Below are 19,921 nucleotides of genomic sequence, written 5' to 3'. Positions count from 1 at the left end.
CTCGGTCTCCTGATTTGCTGTCCTTTCTCTGGGATACCACAGCAAGGGAGAAGAGCTTGGGATGAGACAGAGAAGGGGCAGACACTTCCCCTTCTTCTTCGTAAGCAAACATATGGAAGAGAGTTCCCGCAGAACAAGTGCCTGTCAACTGAGAAAAGCATACACAACCTAAAAGCTGAGAATTATGTTTTATTTGGAGCATTACTGAGGATTTAAGCCTGAGATACAGCCTCTCATCTCTGAGGGACTATTCTGAAGAGGTAAGGGAGGAGCCAAGATATAAAGGAGTTTTTGTACAAACAAAGTAGGTGGTCAAGCATTGAAAGATGATTGCTAATGAAAGAAAAACCAGGTATCTCAAGTTAATGAACTTTGTGCCTTTCTGTGTACAGGAAGATGCAAGAGACTGGGCTTAGTGAAATCATTCCTTAGAGCCTTAACTATCTAGGGCCAGTATCTTGTTTTCCTCTATCCTGAATCCTCTTAGGGTGCGCTGTTGGGGGTGGCTACAGTCTTGATGGCTTGATGGCAGCAACACCCTTTGCTGATATGGCAGTGACATTCTTCGTGTGTAGCCCCACAGGTTGCCATGGAGAGCAGATGACACAGGAAGGCCTAGTCTTTCAGAGGCCACCACAAGAGGGAATGACATGTTACAGATATCTTGGGAGTGTAACATGCTACCACCAGCTGGGGATCATCCTGAAGATGTGGCCAAGTCTCCTAGTGGCAGAAATGCTAACCCCTCACCATTGTCCACACCATACCAACAGACAGTGAGCTAAGAGAGTCTTTTAACATGAAGAAACCCAGTTTTCTTTCCTCCTCCTGCCCTGGAGAGAGAAGTCACCAGGAAGAGGTGGGTGTTGAACAGAGCTGTCCTATGCCGATACTTTATAATATGATTCTATACTGTAGTCAGGGTGGTAAAGTAGAGAGGGAGCTTTCAATCACATTGGCAATTGATACATTAAAGTCAACTGGAATCCTAAAAAAAATAAAAATAAAAATGTGACTGAATTTAGGGAATTAGTCTGAGAAGTTCAGAGAGCCCTTTCCACAAAAGGAAAAAGTTTTCTCCAGAGAAGAAGAAATACATAAACCTATTTCATAGTGGTGTTTGAAGACAGATTTTGAAGTCAGATTACTACTGCACTGAAATGTTGGTTCCTCCTCTTGTTAGCGACCTTTCACATATTACTTAATTTCTCTGGAAATCAGTTACCTCATCTGTAAAATTGGGGTGATGAGTGTGTGTGTGTGTATATATGTATATATATATATATATGTATATATTTTGTGTGTGTGTCTTTTGTCTTTTCAGAGCCATACCCGAGGCATATGGAGGTTCCCAGGCTAGGGGTTCAATCGGAGCTGTAGCCGCCGGCCTCTGCCAGAGCCACAGCAACACAGGATCTGAGCTGTGTCTGCAAGCTACACCACAGATCACGGCAACACCAGATCCTTAACCCACTGAGCGAGGCCAGGGATCAAACCCACAACCTCATGGTTCCTAGTCGGATTCATTTCTGCTTTGCCACGACGGGAACTCCTCTATTTCATAGCATTATTCTAAGATATTATTTGTAAAGTACTTAGAAGCATACATGGCACAGAGTAAATTTTTTTCTAAATGGTTGTTAAAATAAGTTGGATTTCCATCATACTCAACAGTGAAAAGCTGAAAGCATTTCTTCGAAGATCAGGAACAAGACAAGGATGCCCACTCACCACTTTTATTCAACATAGTTTTTGGAAGTTATAGCCACAGCAATCAGAGAAAGAAAATAAATAAAAGGAATCCAAATTGAAAAAGAAGTAAACCTGTCACTGTTTACAGATGAAACGATGCTATACATAGAAGGTCCTGAAGATGCTACCGGAAAACTACTAGAGCTCATCAATGACTTTGGTAAAATTACTGGATACCAAATTAATATACTGAAATATGTTGTATTTCTATACACTAGCAATGAAATATTAGAGAAATTAAGGAGACAATCCCATTTACCATCACATCAAACAGAATAAAATATCGAGGAATAAAACTACTAAGGAGGCAAAAGACCTGTACTACCAAAAAACTATAAGACACTAATGAAAGAAATTGAAGATAACACAAACAGATGGAAAGATGTACTGTAATCTTGGATTGGAAGAATCAGTATTGTTAAAATGACCATATTACCCAAGGTAAACTACAGATTCAGTGTAATCCCTATCAAATTACAATGGAATTTTCCATAGAACTATAACAAAAATTAAAAATTTTCTGTAGAGGAGTTCCCATCATGGCTCAGTGGAAATGAATCTGACTAGCATCCATGAGGACACAGGTTTGATCCCTGGCCTTGCTCAGTGGGTTAAGAATCCGGTGTTGCTGTGAGCTGTGGTGTAGGTTGAGGATGCAGCTCAGATCCTGAGTTGCTGTGGCCGTGGTGCAGGTCGGCAGCTACAGCTGCCTATTGGACCCTAGCCTGGGAACCTCCATATGCTGTGGTGCAGCCCTAAAAATACAAAAAAAAAATGTGTATGGAAACAAAAGACCCCAAATAGCCAACACAATCTCAAGAAGAAGAGAGCCAGAGGAATCACCCCCCCCCCAACTTCAGACTATACTACAAAGCTACAATAATTAAAACACAGTATTATTCTCTGGCACAAAGACAGAGACATGGATTAATGGAACAGGGTAGAAAGCCCAGAAATAAGCCCACACATTTATGGTCATTTAATCTAGGAGAAAGGAGGCAAGAATATACAATGGAGAAGAAACAATCTAATAAGTGGTGCTGGGAAAACTGAAGAGCGAGCTACATATAAAAGAATAAAATTAAAACATTTTCTAATACACAAAAAAACCAAAGTGGATTAAAGACAAATGTAAAACTGGATACTATAAAACTTCTAGAGGAAAACGTAGGCAGAAAAATCTCTGACATAAATTGCAGCAATATATTTTCAATGTCTCCTAGACTAATGGAAATAACAAAAATAAACAAATGGGACCTAATTAATCTTAAAAGATTTTGTATAGTAAAGGAAACCATGAACAAAATGAAAAGACAACCTACAGATGGAAAGAAGATATTTTCAAATATTTTCAGTTTCCAAGAGGAGATTAATTTCCAATCAAATGTAGATATCTCTCCATGCCCGGAGATAAAGATGTATCTTTAGGATGTTTCCAAATTTTCACTACTAGTCAGGGTGTTGTTTCCAGTTTTTCACTACTACTAGTAATACTTCAGTGAATATCCTTGTACTTTCCATAATTTTGGGTGGGCTTTTGAACAAAATTCCTAAAAACTGGTTTTCTGGGTTGCAGATACATGCATTTGATTTTTTTCATCAATACCACCTCCAAAAACTTACTAATAGTCATTTCCAACTACCACACACCTCTTTCTCAAAATACTCACTAACACTCAACTTTATAGCTTTAGAGGTGATAAACAAACCTATTGTTTGTGGTAGTAGCCTTAAAATGGCTTCTAATGATCCCAGGGTCCTGCTATGCCCACCTGTGAAGTTCCTCTGGCACTGAATCAGAGCTGAATCTGTGTGACCACAGCCAGCTACTTAATATGCAAGGCTGAGTGGAAAATGAAAATTTGAGACCCCTTGTTCAAAAGCAGGAAAAAGTGCAATAAAAATTCTGTAAGCAAAGCTTTTTCTTTTCTTCAGCAGTTTCTCTCAACTTGTCATGGTGTTTTTTATTTGCTACTTAATGTTATCTTAAATAAAGAAAAATAGAATATGAGCACAAATTTTACCATTCATCTTTATATGTACAATGCCAGTTTGAAATGCAAATATAAGAGCATTGAACTCATATGTAGAATCACTAAAATCACACAATTCACATTCCATAGCTTGTATATGCACTTTTTTTTCTAACCAGAACAGTCACAGTGATGTTCAAGATTAAATCTTTTATTTATTTATTTAATGGCTGAACCCGTGGCATACGGAAGTTCTGGGCTAGGGACTGAATCTGAGCCCCAGCTGCGACTTACACCACAGCTGTGGCAATGCTGGATCCTTTCACCCACTGCTCTGGGCTGGGGATCCAACCTGCACCTCTGCAGTGACAAAGTTCCCTGCAGTCAGATTCTTAACCCATTGTGCCATGACAGGAACTCCAAGATTGAGTCTTTATTTCACTTCTTTTTTTTTTAATTTTCAATTTTTTGGTTACACCTGCAGCCTGGGAAAGTTTCTGGGCCAGGAATTGAAACAGTATCACAGCAGTGACCAGTGCCACAGCAGAGACAACACAAGATCCCTAACCTGCAGAGCCACCAAGGAACTCCTCTTTTACTTCTCTTTTTAAAAAAATTTTAAAATTATAATTGATTTACAATCTTCTGTCAATTTCTTTTTTTTCTCTTCTTTTTTCTTTTTTTGTATTTATTTATTTTTTTTTTAGTGTTGCACCTGCAGCATATGGAAGTTCCCAGGCTAAGGGTTGAATCGGAGCTGTAGCCTCCAGCTTAAACCATAGACACAGCAACTTGGGATCCGAGCCGCATCTGCAACCTACACCGCAGCTCAGGGCAATGCCAGATCCTTAACCCACTGAGTGGGGCCAGGGATCAAACCCTCATCCTCATGGATACTAGTCAGGTTTGTTACCACTGAGCCACAACAAGAACTCCTGTCAATTTCTGCTGCACAGCAAAGTGACCCAGTAATACATATATATACATATACATTCTTTTTCTCATGTTATCTTCTATCATGTTCCATCACACGTAACTGGATATAGTTCCCTGTGCTATCCAGCAGTGCACATTCTCCCAATACTATGGAAGCTGCTTTGAGTCTCACTAACCTCCTGCCAGAATTCTGTGCATCACGAACTGGTGGCAAGGAATAGTGGTGGACATACACACTGCATGTATCTTCTCTGCTCGCATGTGTACTCTGGTTCCTACTGACGTCACTTATCAAGATCCAAAGATAAAATTATTAAGAATATCAATATGGCAACATCACAGCTTTAAACCAAGTGCATGGCTCTTCTGAATGTAGGGCCTTGTATGACAGCACAGATTACATGCCAATGAAGCTGATCCTGCGTGACCAACAGAGTATGATGGAAGTGATGTGTATGTGCCAAGGCTAGGACATAAAAGTCACTTCTTTGCTCTTCTGGATTGCTTCCTCTGTGGAAGTGCCTCAAATAGCACTCAGACAGAATTGTGAAAATGCCTGAATAACGGAAGGATCTGAAGCCTTTTGCCAACAGTCTATACAAATCTGCCAGTCATGTAAATAATCCTTCTTGGAAATAGATCCTCCCCCCCAATTCATGCTTTCAGATCACTGCAGCCCACCTGAACTAACTTTCTTTCTTCCTTCCTTCCTTCCTTCCTTCCTTCCTTCCTTCCTTCCTTCCTTCCTTCCTTCCTTCCTTCCTTCTTTCTTTCCTTCTTTCTTCTTCTTCTTCTCTCTCTCTTTTTTTGGCTTCCCTGTGGCATATGGATCAGGGATCAGATCCTAGTCGCAGTTGCACCCACGTCGCAGATACGGCAATGCTGGATCCTTTAACCCACTGTGCCAGGCTGGGGATCAAACTGCATCCCAGCACTCCAGACAGAGACTCCATAGACCCATTTTGCCACAGCAGGAACTCCCCAAGTGAACATCTTAAATGCAATGTCATGAAAAAACCCAAGCTGGAATTTCCCAGCTTAGTCAATTCTGAATTCCCACCTATAAAAACTATCAGAGATAACTAATATTTATTGTTGTTTGAGTCACATAGCTTTGGAGTGATGTGTCCCACAGCAACAGAAAACTAAAACAATCCTTTGATTCACATTTGCTTTAATTTTAGTGAGATATGGCATCTTTTTGCCTGCTTAATTGCTATTTCTTTTTTCTTTGAGTTGCTCATAAAAAATGCTCATAATTTATTTTTGATTGGGCACTTTATCTTACTGATATGTAAAGGGCTAACCAAGAAAATCAGTCCTCTGTTGGTCATATGTACTGTTTATGTTTTTTACAGTCTGCAATTTTTAAAATTTTTTCATTACAGAAGTTTTAAATTTTTACTGTGGTTTAACTGACCAATCTTTCCTATGAGGCCTTTCAGATTTTGCTTCAAACCTACTAAAGGTTTTTCTCACTTCATATTATAAGTATGACAAAAACAGTTTTTATAAAAACATTTGTCTATGTTTGTTTTAGTACTTTGATGGTTTCATTTACATTAAAAATTTTTATTATTGGAGTTCCCGTCATGGCGTAGTGGTTAATGATTCTGACTAGGAACTATGAGGTTGCGGGTTCGATCCCTGGGCTTGCTCAGTGGGTTAAGGATCTGGCATTGCCGTGAGCTGCGGCTCAGATCCCGTGTTGCTGTGGCTATGGCTTAGGCCAGAAGCTACAGCTCTGATTCGACGCCTAGCCTGGGAACCTCCATATGCTGCAGGAAGCTACCCTAGAAAAGGCAAAAAGACAAAAAAAAAATTATTATTGTAGAATTTGGGGGGGCAATGGAGATGAAGTGAGAGAGAAACAGCTACAAGTCCACTTCACAGTAGTGAGGTCATTGTACAATTTCAATAATTAAATCATCCTCTCTGCTGATAAGAAATACCATCGTTACTGTATCCCAGACACCTGTCTGTGTTGGGTTTATTTCTGTTCTCTTGATTCTCTTCCATTGATTTGTCTGTTCTTGTGCCAATGTTACTCTTCTATTTCTGGATCTCTTGGATATTTTCATTTGTTTCATTTTTCTAGAATAATTTTGCAATCACTTTTCAACTTCAAATAGTTAAGTGAATCCGTATCCCCTAGTATTTTTATTGCACCAAATTTATGAAATTGAGTATCCCTATGGAAGAGTAAACTTGTCTTTCCATTGGTTCACATCTATTTTATTTGTTTTTTTTTTTTTTTGACTTTTAAGATTTTCTTCATTAGGTCCTATATATTTACTATCAAGTTTATTCCTAGGATTTTTAAGAATCAAGGTATAATTGATATACAATAAACAGTATGTATTTAAGGTATACTACTTGATAAGTTTGGACAAATGTATATAATCATGAAAATATCAATGCAGTCAAGACAATGGTCAAACTCATAACCCTCAAAAATTTCCCGGTGTCCTTCTATAATCATCACTTCCCCAAGTAACCACTGTTCTGGTTTCTGTCGCTATAGATTTTTTTTCTAGAATTTCATATAAATGGAATCATATAATCTAAACTCATTTTTCCTCAGTTTTTACTGTACTATCCTTTTATTCAGCATAGTTGTTTTGAGGTTTATCCATGTTGTGCCATGTATTCATACTTCATTTTGTCATTTCTGGGTTCCATGACATTGTATGAATATATTACACACTTGTTTATCTATTCAGCTATTGAAGGACATTAGGGTGGTTTCCAGTATTTGGCTATTACAAATCAAGCGCCTACGAATATTTGCATAGAAGTCTTTATGTAGACATGTGCTTTATTTTTCTTTGGTGGATACCAAGGAGTGAGAGGTTTCAGTCATATGATAGGTGTATGTTTGACTTATTAAGAAACTGCCAGGAGTTCCTGTTGTGGTGCAGTGGAAACGTATCCGACTAGGAACCATGAGGTTGCAGGTTTGATCCCTGGCCTCACTCAGTGGGTTAAGGATCCATCATTGCTGTGGGCTGTGGTATAGTTCACAGACGCAGCTCGAATCTGGACTTGCTGTGGCTGTGGCGTAGGCTGGCGGCTGTAGCTCTGATTAGACCCCTAGCCTGGGAACCTCCATGTGCCTCACATGCGGCCCTTAAAAGCAAAAAAAAAAAAAAAAAAAAAGAAAAAAAAGAAACTGCCAAAGTGTACTTCAAAAAGCTGTACCATTTGATATTCTCACCAGTAATATATGAGAGTGTTTTGTATCCTATTTGTGTTATTATTTTCTAGTTTTATTGCATTATTAAAACAGAATGGGGTCTGATTTTATCATAATTTTTAGAATTTATGTAGGTTTTCTTTATGGCCTTACAAAAGACTGATTTTTATAAATGTTGAGTTTTTACTAAGATAAGAATCTTTTTACTATGCTTGGGTATAGAATTCAACCGTATTGATTATACAATTCAAAGCCTTTAGTAGGCCTACTTATATTTTGTCTATTGTAACTGTTATGTGCGCAGAGAAATGAATTATGGTCTCATCTCTTACTGTTATGTTTTTGCCAATTTGTTATTTTCTGAAGTTTTTGTCTTATGAATTTTGTTTATTGCAAAAAGATTCATGACTGCTAGAACATCATCGTGGATTTTTCCTTTTAACATTATAAGTCTTTCTTTTTGTTTTGTAAATTACTCTTTAACTTAATTTAACCTTACTCAATTTTAAATTATTACCTTGTATAATTCTTTTTAGTAATTTTCAAATTTCGATTACAGAAATCTTCAAACATGTGCAAAAGTATGAAAAAACCAGTACAGTGAACCTACATTGTATCTACTGTCCAGTTCCAATAATTAGATTATTTTGAGGAACATTCCTGATATTCTATAATTTCATCTATAACCATTTCAATGTGTATCTCTAAAAGCTAAGAATTCCTTTAAACTAACTATAATACCATTATCATCGTTTTAAAAATTGACAATAATTCCCTAATATCACTGTCAGCATTCAAATTCAACTAATTGTTTCATAATTTCACCTTTCAATGTTCTTGGCCCAGATATGGAATCAGTCATTTCTTTAAGAAGCCCTAATTCTTTTTAGTGGGTAAAGGTATTTTGAGATCATAACCTATGTGCCATTCTTTATATTATCATTTGCCTACTATGTCTATGCCCATAGTTTGAATTTCAGAGTCTATTTTAGACACATAAGTTGGGTTTTGTTCATTAATACTTTTTTTAAAAGTACTTTCTCAGATTAACAAAATAAACTGGTTTATTTCTGTAGTTCTTTAAGGTGTAATTCAATGGGACATATTCAGGAACTGTAAGAATCCCCGCATTGGCTCCCTGGTCTACTGATTGAGAACTATTATAAACAGGAAATTCAAGTAGAAGACTTTGGAATGTTCCTCCCCTACCAGGATTTAAACCAAAAGCATACCTGGAGGAATTTCAGAGTCAGCGCCACCACCAAAGATTTTAAGGATACAAGGATGTAGATTCTGTTGCATGTCCGTTTGCCTTCACTGTTTGACTTGCACAGGAGGTTGAAAGTTGGAAAATGAGAGTTGATTATCCTTAATCAGGTGAGGATGCCAATTGCAGTTACTTTTACAAATGTAATGTCTTTCCTGGAGCAAATCTTTGTACACAGCTATTGATGTAGCTGATGATATTTTCTCTGTATCAGTTTGCAGGGTCTCCTGAAGCAGTTTTGCTTTCACTTAGCAGAGATAATTATACATCTTCACTTGCCTTGGGGACATGCCCATGCTCCTGCACTTTACCATGACCTAATCAGCAGAAATCTCGGTTGTCTTGCATCTGACAGAAAATCAAGTTAGTCTACTACATTGATGATATAATGATGACTGGCTCCAATGAGTAGGAAGTAGCAGGAATCTTAGACATCTTATTAAGATATGTGTGTGCTGAAGGTGGGAGATAACAGCCACACAATTTCAGGGGTTTACCCCAAAGACGTTTTTGGAGGTCCATGAGTCTAAAGCATGATGAGATATCTCTTCTAAAGGAATTGACACACTACTCTATCTTGCACTACCTACCATTAAAAAAAGAGGCAAAATGCTTGATTTGCCTCTTGGAGGAAATATATGCTGCATCTGAGTGTGTTCCAGCTTGTTTACAGAATATCCTGTCACTTTTGAGGGGGCTTCCAACAAGAAAGTTTCTGCAGTAAGCCTAAGTTGCAGTGCAAGCTGCTTTGCCACTTGGTCCTATGACGCAGATGTAGTAGAAAGACCTATGGCACAATGTAAATGGGGTCTCTGGAAAACCCTTAAAGGGACAGATCTCTACAATTTAGGAGCAACATCATGCTTCATTCTCTGGTTGAGAACCAGCTCCTACTGGGTTCTGGTAGAGCTAGGATGTTTAACCACGGGACATCAAGTGGCTATGTAGCCTGAGTTCCTCATCATAAACTAGGAATTTTCTGGCTCATTAAGCCATAAAGCTGAGCATGTGCAGCAGCAATTTATAATTACATAGAAACTGTATAATAGAGATCTAGATTCATGCATAAGTTAATTACATAACTAGTTGTCTCAGGCTCATATAATGCTTAATCCGGGTTCACTGATTCTTCTCCCCCTGTTTAATACCTATACTTTATTGGTGAATTCCTTATTACCAATCAGCTGAGGAAGAAAAACTCAAATCTAATGATTCTTCACAAGATACTGGCACCAACAGGAAGCGTTGCAACCTTAGTTAAAAGTATTCCTGAAAGATATTACTGAAGAAAAATCTCCTCACTTAGCGGAGCTTCAAGTGGTCCATTTCACTGACAATTCTTTCAATGTGAAATACCTAGAGGTGAGAATCTACATTAAGTTTTGGCAGAGGTTAATGAGTTGGCCACTTGGTCAGGGACTTGGAAAGAACAAGATTAGAGTGAAAGGGAGATCTAGGGAAGAGATATGAACCTCTTTGAAAGGGCACGGTGTGTAAGGGCACATTTGTGTCCCATGTCAGTGTTCACCAAAGGGCATCTACAATAAAGTAATTAAATAGATATGATCTGAAGAAGTCAGCCAGCCTCTTTTTCCAGCGAACCTGGTGCTCGCTGCTTGCTCCGTATTCAAAGCGGCCATGATGGCAGCAGTGGGCTCAACATATAGACTTCCTTCTTACCAAGAATGATGCAGCTGATTGTCTAACCTACCAACAGCCTAGACCAACAATATGACCATAATATGAAGTGGCTAGGAATTTGTTCTCATTGGAATATTCACTTAAGGATATGGATTTACCTTTTCTGTTTACAATGCTTCTGACAGTACCCCCTCCCTGGACTTAGGAATTCTTTACTCACCACAAGAGTATTCCACACATCATTTCTGACCAAACAGCTCACTTCACAGAAAAGATGTATAACAATGGGCTCCTGCTCATGTGATTCACTGGTTGTACCATGAACCCCAACACTCAGACACAGTGGGCCTGAGAGAAGAGTGGAATGGCCTAATGAAAACAGTTACAGTATAAGTTGGAAGACGATGCTTTGAAAGGTTGGAGTATACCTTACAAAATGTGGTTTTTTCCCTTCTTGAACCAGTGATCACTATATATACTATTTTTTCCCACAGCCAGATTACTCAGGCTTGGGAATCAAGGGGTAGAAGTGGGAGCATTCCTAGTAACACAATCACAAAATTTTTGCCTCCAAATTTGATAGGTTTCTGTCGGCATAGAAGTCTTAGTTTCCAAGGGAAAAATGTTTCCGCTGAAGAATATAATTGACTTACATCCTTGAGTTATAAGTTGAGACTACCATTGGCCATTTTGGACTAACGCCACTCAATTAACAGGTAAAGAAGGGGGTTATTTTATTGGCTGGGGTGATCCCAATTATATTAAGCATTTGAGCTGCTAAGACATGGAAGAGTTCTTGTTGTGTCTCAGTGGAAATAAACCCGACTAGTATCCATGAGGACATGGGTTTGATCCCTGGCCCCTCTCAGTGGGTTAAGGATCCAGTGTTGCTGTGAGCTGTGGTTTAGGTCACAGATGCAGCTTGGATCCCAAGTTGCTGTGGCTGTGGCTGTGACCAGCAGCTGCAGCTACAATTCGATCCCTAGCCTAGGAACTTCAATATGCCATGGTGTGGCCCTAAAAAGCCAATTAAAAAAAAAGAAAGAAAGAAAAAGAAAAAAAAAAAAAAGACGCAATAGAACTCAATGGATTCTCTAAGGCACTTAGCACTTTCATGTCCAGTAGAAAGAAAGTTAATGGTAAACTAAGTGAAGACTATTGGAGATGAGATTGTTCAGGATGAAGATTTTGGTGACCACAAAGAATCTGGATCTGCTAAGATGCTGGATGAAGGTAAAGGGGACTGAAATGTACAGAGACAAGAAGCTGGCTTCAACAATTACAGTCTGAGCACCAGTTACAGAAATGAGTTGCAGCAGCAATGTATATTTTTTCCTTGCTTAATATATACATATATATCTGCATATGTGTTCTTTCTTTCTTTTTTTGGGGGGGTGGCGGCTGCACCTGTGGTATATGGAAATTCCCAGGCCAGGGGTTGAATTGGAGCTGCAACTGCCAGCCTACACCCCAGCCACGGCAATGTGGCACCCAAGTGGCATCTGCAACCTATGCAGCAGCTTGCAGCAATGCCAGATCCTTAACTCACTGAGCGAGGCCAGGGACCAAACCTACAACCTCATGGATACTAGCTGGGTTCTTAACCTTCTGAGTCACTACAGGAACTCCAAGTCATATCAATAAAAGTGAATGGACTGAACTAATCTAATAAAAGAAAAGGATTTTCAAGTTGGTTCATAGAGCTGATATGTATACAAGAGGCACTGAAAAGTCATTTAGAAAGGCTAAAAATAAAGAAATAGGCAAAATATACCAGGTAGATGGAAACAAAAAGAAAGTTGGAGTTGTGATCCTGATATCAGACAAAGCAGTTTAAGTCAAAAAGCATTAGGCATAACAAATAAAGATGCTAAAACCACAACTACTCACAATTAAGATATAACAATTATGGATAGCTATGCACCAAATATGCAGTAACCACCTATAACTATAGGGGAGATGCAAGGAGACACAGATACAAACACAGTAATAGTAGGAGGCTTTAACATTGCATTCTAAGAGCAAGACAGATCAAATGGTCAAAATAAGCAGAAATAATAAAGACTTAAACAATATAACCAATAAGGTGGATTTCAGGCATATATAAAACTTTTAGGAAGTTCTCCTCAGGGAGAACCTTAACCCAGGAACTCCATGAGGAAGTGGGTTCGATCCCTGGCCTCGAACAGTGGGTTAAAGATCCAGCATTGCCATGACCAGTGGTTTAGGTCACAGAAGAGGCTCGGATCCTCTGTTGCTGTGGCATAGGGCAGCAGCTGTAGGTCCGATTTGACCCCTAGCCTGGGAATTTCCATATGCCACACCTGCGGCCCTAAAAAGAAAAAGAGAAAAAAAAACCTTTTACACCCTGATCATAGGAAATACACCTTCTCAAGCACATATAAAATCATTAGCAACACTGATCATATATAAAGGAAGTATCATTAAATTCCATAAAGTAGGAAATTACTAATACTTTCTGATCATATAGAATAAAACTAGAAGTTAATAACAAAATATTGTAAAAGGTCCACTTAGAAATTTAAATTCCTTCTATTAGGTTTAATTTTTCCAATGTTTATGAAATATCTACAAAAATTGATTGTATATTGGGCACAAAGAAAACCTCAATTCATTCCTCAAAGTAAGTAGAAAAGTGAACTAGGGTTATTGACAAATAAATTAAGGGGAAAAAAAATAACAGATTTCTGGCCAGATTGATCAAGAAAGGAGAAAGAAACACATATTTAAATTACCCAAATTGGAAAATTACTATTAAAATTGGCCAAGTAAATGCATTTTTTTCTCCCCTCCTACACCTCCCCGCAAACGCATAAAAAAAATCATCAAAAAGAATGTGATTGAGGCTCTGCAATGAGCATACGACCAACTTTCTTTGATTTGAAAGAGAGCCCAGAAGGAAGCAGGCACTTTGTGGATTCCATCTTCTGAAAGGTGGGCTGGGGAGGGGTCTGGCCTTGGGTACAGAGTGGCGTTTCCGGGCATCCAGACCCAGTGACCAAGGTCCCAGCTGGCATATGGTCTTCAGTAGTGGAACAAGATAAGTTTTTGCTGGTTGACTCATGCTGTGTGGCTAGCCAAGCATTGCTCCTGGATGTTTAGCTTTCAAACCTGACTTGCTGTCTGGATTCCCTAAATATTTTGTGACTCATTTAAGGTCCTTTGATAAATTCCTTTTCTGGTTACAATAGCTAGAGGAGTTGTGTAGTTAATGACCAAGAACCCTCACTGATAAGAGGAAGGTCAGAGTCCTGAAAATCCACCGCTAGGGGCAGTCTTCTCCAAACATTTTTGTGCTAGTTGTTTTTGTTTTGTTTTTTTGTTTTTTCTTTTTTCTAAATGATTTTTGAGGAGGCGGAGCAAGATGGCGGAGGAGTAAGAGGTCGTGCTCCGTGCTCACCTTCTCCCACAAACACATAAAAAAACCCCCACATCTATATGTAAAACTGCTCGCACAGAACATCAACTGAATGTTGGCAGAAGAAATTAAACCTCCAAAAATGGCAAGAAACTCTTGACATACTAGGTAGAACAAAAGAAAAAAAAAGAGAGAGAGAGAAAAGGAATCAGGATGGGACTAGCATTCCTGAGAGGGAGCTGTGAAGGAGAAAAGAAACCCACATCCTGGGAAGCCACCTAAGTGATGGAAAGATCAGCCTAGTCTGCCGGACCTCAAAGTCTCCAAGAAAAGTGCAGCAGCTGGACTGATAACAGCAAAGAGAGCACAGATCATCTGAACTACTGACCTGGACACCACAGCCTGAGATGCTCGGTTGGGGTTGGGCGCTGAGACTCAGGCTCCTAGGTCAGCCTGGGGGAGAGGACTAGGGCTGGCTGTGTGGAGTCAGCATGTGGCTAAGGAGCAATGCGCCACAGGTGGGGGAGTGGTAGGGCTCAGGCTGAGGAGGGGAAGGCCACAGCAGAGAGAACCCGGGAGAAGGTCCAGACCCGCAGGAGAGGCAAGATGCCATTTTTGGGGAGGGCGAGAGGAGGAGGGGCGGATGCCATAGGAAACTCTCTGTGCCTGAGTGTATGCATGCCGGCAGGCTCTCAGAGGGCAGGGCAGCTCTGGTGCAGGCTATGGAGAAACCTTTTGCTGGTTTAGGGGAGATTGGGCGCTTCTTGTGCAGGCACCTATTGTATTGGCTAAGGGCATCAGGGGGCTAAGTGTGATGTCGTGCCTCTTGCATGATCTACAGGTGGCAGGGACAGATTGTGGTTGTCATCTCAGAGGCCATCTCACTGGCTTGCCACCACTGGGGGCCTGTGTGTGGGCTACACCTGCAACCTCAATCACCTCAGAGGTTGGCAAAAAAGAAAAAAAGGGGGGACTGCAACCAAGCACCATATGTCGTTGCTCTCACTCCCCTGGGAACACACCCGCCCTGCAGCTGCCACTGCCAAACGCTCTGGGCGGCACCAAGACACTTGGTCACTGTCCCTTCCCAAGACTGTACAACTAGGAGCAGCTGGTGCAGCACCTCCTGTGTGGGCTAAGTGGGACAGGGTGCTTCTTGTGTGGTTTGCAGGCAGTGGGGGCAATCCGCCACAGTTATTCTGGATTCCAGAGGTGGGCATGGCCCACCGCCACTGGGGATACCTGAACAAAAATCACTTGCAGCCCCATTCACCTCAAGGGCATCACGGAGGAGGGCATTGTGACCGAACACCACCTGTTGGTACTCTCACACTCCTGGGAACACACCCACCCTGCTACTGCCACTGGCAAACATTCTGAGCAGTATCCACACACCTGCTCTCTGTCACTTCTCAGGATCCTACAACTAGGACCAGCCTGTACAGCACCTCCTATGTGGGCTAAGTGAGACAGGTTGCTTCATGCATGGTCTACAGGTGGCAGGGGCAAACCACTACAGTTATCACTGACTCTAGAGACTGTCATTGCCCGCTCCCACTAGGGGTCCCTGAACAGGCACCACCTCCAATCACCTCAGAGGAGGGCATTGCAATCGAACACAAGCTGTTGTTGCTCTCAATCCTCTGGGAACTCACACTCCTGCTGCTGCTACTGCCAAATGCCCTGGTCACCTTGAAGATCTGCCTAGAGCTTATTACTGCTTCCCAGGGCTCTGCAGCTAGGAGTAGCCTGCAGGTCCTTGCTGCTGTTGAGAGCCCAATGGCCAGGCACTGACTGCTGGTCCTTGCTGCTGTTGAGAGCCCAATGGCCAGGCACTGACTGCTGGTCCTACCCACAGCCTCCTTCTCCCTAAAAACACAGTGAGCATCCTGGGAATAACAGCCTGCTCACACCAAAGAAAGAGACAGCAAATATTCAAACTCCCACACCAAAAATAAATAGTAACCCCCCCCAAAATACAAAGGGGTATTCTTGCATAGAAGTAGCTTTACAAGACTACAGTTTGGCTTCCCCAAACTCAAAGAAAAAGAAAAACACAAGCAAGATGAAGAAGTTCAGAAACCATTCCTAGTTAAAGGAACAGGAGAATTCACACAAAGCAGTGAACAATGAAACAGACCTCTGCAGTCTGACAGGCATTGAGTTCAAAAGGGAGATAGTGAAAATACTGGAGGAATTAAGAGAGGATATGAACAGTAATGCAGATTCCTTTAGAAAGGAACTAGAAAACATAAGGAGGAGCCAGGAAGAACTAGAATATTCATTTGCAGAGATTCAAACTGAGGTAAAGGCAATGAAGAGCAGAATGAATAATGCAGAGGAAAGAATTAGTGATGTGGAAGATAGAAGAATGGAAATCACCCAATCAGAACAGCAGACAGAAAACCAAATGAAAAAACCTGAAAGCAATATAAGAGACCTATGGGATAATATAAAGCAGGCCAATCTATGCATAATAGGAATTCCATAAGGAAAAGAAAAAGAAAAGAGGATTAAAAATATATTTGAAGAAATTATGGCTGAAAACTTTCCAAATCTAAAGGATACTGATGTCAACATATAGGAAGCACAGAGGGCCCCAAACAAGTTGAATTCAAACAGGCCCACACCAAGATGTTATAATAAAAATGGCAAAAGTTAAAGATAAAGAGAGGATTCTAAAGGCAGCAAGAGAAAAACAAGCATTAATTACAAGGGAACCCCCATAAGGCTATCAGCTGATTTCTCTACAGAAACACTACGGGGCCAGAAGGGAGTGGCAAGATATATTTAAAGTGCTGAAAGGAAAAAATTTGCAACCTAGAATACTCTATCCAGCAAGAATATTGTTTAAAATAGAAGGGGAAATAAAGAATTTATCCAACAAACAAAGCTAAAAGAGTACACAATACTAAACCTATTCTAAAAGAAATACCGAAAGGGCTTCTCTAAACTAAAAAAGAGAGAGAGGAGTTCCCGTTGTGGCGCAGTGGTTAATGAATCCGACTGGAAACCATGAGGTTTCGGGTTCGGTCCCTGCCCTTGCTCAGTGGGTTAACAATCCGGCGTTGCCGTGAGCTGTGGTGTAGGTTGCAGATGTGGCTTGGATCCCGCGTTGCTGTGGCTCCGGTGTAGGCCAATGGCTACAGCTTTGATTCAACCCCTGGCCTGGGAACCTCCATATGCCATGGGAGCGGCCCAAAGAAATAGCAAAAAGACAAAAAAAAAAAAAAAAAAGAGAGAGAGAGAGAAAAGAAAAAAAGAAGAATTAGGATAAAGGAAACCAAAATTGTAAATCAGTCACTTAAATAAGCCAGCATGCAGATCTAAACATGAAGATGATAAAAAATAAAATTAAATTAAAAAAAACATCAAAATCATAAAATGTGGGGAAGGAAAGTAAGAAATTATAGCTTCTTTTTTTATTTTAATGATGTGTTTCAGCCTATATGACTATCAGGCAAAAGCAAGCAGATATAGGAAGGGGTTAGCATACTTGAAAAACAAGGCAGCCACAAATCAAAACTGAACATTACATTCACAAAAACTGAAAAGAAAAGCACTCAAGCATAAAATAAGTGGAAACCATCCAACCAAAAAAAGAAAAGAAAAGAGAAACAACAATCAACTGGAAAACAAGGTTTAAAATGGAAATAATCACCTTAAATGTCAATAGACTGAATGCTCCACTCAAAAGACACTGAGTTGCAGATTGAATAAACAAAACAAAACAAAACAAAACCCTTCAATCTGCTGTCTATAAGAAGCTCACCTTAGGGCAAAGGACACACATAGATTGAAAGTGAGGGGATGGGAAAAGATATTTCATGCCAATGGACAAGACAGGAAAGCAGGAATTGCAATACTCATATCTGACCATAATGGCATGAAACTAGAAATCAACCATGGGAAAAGAAATGAGAAAAAACTTACTACATGGAGACAAATCAACATGCTACTAAAAAACCCATGGGTCAATGAGGAACTCAAGAAGGAAATTAAAAAATACCTCAACACAAATGATAACGAAGACACAACCACTCAAAATCTATGGGATCTGCAAAAGCAGTGCTCAGAGGGAAATTCATAGCAATACAGGTCTTCCTCAAAAAAGAAGAAAAATCTCAAATTGACAACTTAACCCACCACATAAATAAATTAGAAAAAGAAGAACAAACAAAACCTAAAGTCAGCAGAAGGAAGGAAATCATAAAGATCAAAGAGGAAATCAATAAAATAGAGATTCAAAAAACAATAGAAAAAAATCAATAAAACCAAGAGCTTGTTCTTTGAAAAGGTAAACAAAATTGATAAAGCTCTGGCTAGACTCATCAAAAAGAGGAGAACGAAATAAGAAATGAAAAAGAAGTCACAATGGATACTACAGAAATACAAAAAACCATGAGAGAATACTATGAACAATTGTATGCCAACAAATTTGACAGCCTAGAAGAAATGGACGACTTTCTAGAGACTTACGGCCTGCCAAAACTGAATCAAGAAGAAATAGATCAACTGAACAGACCAATCACTGGAAATGAAATTGAATATGTCGTAAAACACTCCCTGCAAATAAAAGCCCAGGACCAGATGGCTTCACAGGTGAATTCTACCAAATATACGAAGAGGAACTTATACCCATCCTCCTTAAACTTTTTCAAAAGATTGGAGAAGAAGGAACACTCCCAAAGCCATTCTATGATGCCACAATCACCCTAATTCCAAAACTAGACAAAGATACCACTAAAAAAGAAAACTATAGACCAATATCTTGGATGAATATAGGTGCAAAAATTCTCAACAAAATTTTAGCCAACCAAATCCAACAACATACAAAAAAGATCGTACACCATGACCAGGTGGGATTAATCCCAGGTTCACAAAGATAGTTCAACACATGCAAATCAATCAATGTCATATACCACATTAATCAAAGAAAAGTCAAAAACTACATGATCATCTCAATAGATGCAGAGAAAGCATTTGACAGAGTACAACATCCATTCATGATCAAACCCATACCAAAGTGGGTATAGAGGGAACATACCTTAATATAATAAAAGCCATTTATGACAAACCCACAGCAAATATAATACTCAATGGAGAAAAGCTGAAAGCCTTCCCACTGAAATCTGAAACAAGACAAGGATGTCCACTCTCACCACTATTATTCAACATAGTACTGGAAGTCCTAGCCACATCAATCAGACAAAAGAAATAAAAGGCATCCAAATAGGAAGAGAAGAGGTAAACCTGTCACTGTATGCAGACGACATGATACTATATATAGAAAACCCTAAGGACTTGACCCAAAAACTACTTGAACTGATCAACAAATTCAGCGAAGTAGCAAGATGTAACATTAACATTCAGAAATCAGTCACATTTCTGAATACTAACAATGAAATATTAGAAAAGGAATAAAAAAACACAATGCCTTTTAAAATTGTACCCCCAAAAATCAAATACCTGGTAATACACCTGACCAAGGAGGTAAAGGACTTATATGCTAACTATAAAACATTAATCAAGGAAATTAAAGAAGATGTAAAGAAATGGAAAGATACTCCATGCTCCATGGTTGGAAAAACTATTATTGTAAAGATGGCCATACTACCCAAAGCAATCTACAGATTCAATCCCTATCAAATTACTCATGACATTTTTCACAGAACTAGAACAAACAATCCAAAAATTTATATGGAACCACAAAAGACCCAGAATCGCCAAAGCAATTCTGAGGAACAAAAGCCAGGCTGGAGGCATAACTCTCCCAG

At 39.6% G+C, this 19,921-nt stretch overlaps 1 long non-coding RNA gene across 2 annotated transcripts in view; it reads left to right on the top strand.

Moving 5' to 3' along the window:
• The window catches only part of LOC106504434, a 191,916-nt gene that overhangs the window by 17,875 nt on the left and 154,120 nt on the right, over window positions 1–19,921 (top strand). Inside the window, exons 2-3 of one of the 2 annotated variants that reach the window (XR_002345778.1) lie at window positions 576–859; window positions 8,934–11,660. The exons of the other annotated variant lie outside the window; for it this stretch is intronic. This is a non-coding gene — a long non-coding RNA (uncharacterized LOC106504434). Of the gene's footprint in view, window positions 1–575; window positions 860–8,933; window positions 11,661–19,921 lie in introns of those variants that run through there. 2 annotated transcript variants of the gene reach the window in all.

This window comes from Sus scrofa, chromosome 7 (genome assembly GCF_000003025.6).
Source record: "Sus scrofa isolate TJ Tabasco breed Duroc chromosome 7, Sscrofa11.1, whole genome shotgun sequence".
Lineage (NCBI taxonomy): Eukaryota > Metazoa > Chordata > Mammalia > Artiodactyla > Suidae > Sus > Sus scrofa.
The sequence above is the reverse complement of the archived record's forward strand: the minus strand, read 5'-3'. Positions and strand labels throughout refer to the sequence as shown.